This window comes from Lipotes vexillifer, unplaced genomic scaffold (genome assembly GCF_000442215.2).
Source record: "Lipotes vexillifer unplaced genomic scaffold, Lipotes_vexillifer_v1.1 scaffold729, whole genome shotgun sequence".
NCBI classification, from domain to species: Eukaryota; Metazoa; Chordata; class Mammalia; order Artiodactyla; family Lipotidae; genus Lipotes; species Lipotes vexillifer.
In genome coordinates this window covers 2,227,639-2,229,021 of record NW_006780914.1, presented here as the reverse complement: position 1 = coordinate 2,229,021, position 1,383 = coordinate 2,227,639, and positions in this window count along the sequence as shown.

Here is a 1,383-nt window from a genome sequence, read left to right as displayed (position 1 = left end):
GTACCGAAAAAAAAAAAAAAAAAAAGCTAAAAAGTAAATCATCATTGCTACAGCAGAGTTAAAAGGGAAATACGTATACATGATATCTGAAAAAGACAGATATTCAAATATCAGCATTGAAGGGCTTTAATTCAGTATTATGTCTTACTTATTCTTGATTAAATGCATGAGTTCACTTACATTTGCAAATCAAATCTGATTAAATTATCTGAAATAAAACAGGAATATGTGAATAAATATATGACTACATAAAATGTCTTGAAGCTTAATGAATAAATAGGAATTAATATTATCTTAAAGAGCTATAAAGGAGCTAAGAATCCACAATAAATCTAAAGGCAAACTTGCTCAACATTATAGACCTTCTTGCCCTTGTTCTTAAGAAAATATTTATTTTATAAATTCCCTGAGCTCAAGGATGTCTTTTAGCTTTACCCAATCTGTTCATCACAAAATCATTTTTCTGTTTACTCAGGTACAAAATTTCAGAATCCTCATTAACTCTTTCTTCTCCATTTTTTCTTTCTTCTGAACAGTTCCGACATGATGCCAAGCCTTCATCTTCATTACCTTCACTTTTATCTCACGTTAAGTCCTTATTGCTTCTCTAAGGTCCTACACAAGAATTTTTTCCTAAATACCATCCTCACTTTCCCTCACTCAAGTGATCCATTCTACACACATAAGACAAAGCATTCATTATAAATTATAGACCTGGTCATGTTTGAAAGCCTTCAAGGAAAATATATTACTTTGAAAAAGAGAGGAAAACAGAAAAAAGCAAACTCTTACAGAATCTAGTTTAAATCATGACTCCTTTGTATCTTGTCGAGCTCAACTCAAGCCCTTCTTTCCAGGTATGTTCCCTGCCCTCATGCCAGAATGAATTGTCTCCTGTTCCCTGAAGAGGCTGTACCTTTGTTTTTTCATCTCTGCCTTTGTTCATGTTGTTTCCCTCCAGCTGGAAATTTTTGTTTTTCCAGTTGTTCAAAGGACCAGCCTTAATGTCGACAACTAGGATGTTAACATTAACAAGACAGAGTGGTCTTGGCCTTGAAAGGTTCCAAATGAAAGACTGCTTCACCCATAAAACTTTTCTGATCTACCTGTTAGTACGTAGACTTTTCTTCCTTTGACCTGCATTCTTTGTTAAGGCATTGATATGACTGTACCCTGATACATATACAGATACTGTGCTCCCAGGTGTTGCTTTCATAAGGTCTGAAACTGTTAACAACTGTATTCTCCATCAGAGGAGTGGATGCTCAATAAAGATCAACAGAATTAAACTGAGCTTGAAGGTACTCTCTAAGCAGAGGGATGACTCAAATTCAGTCCCCGATCAACTCCTCCCTTTCCTACCCTGACCTCCTTACCACAACA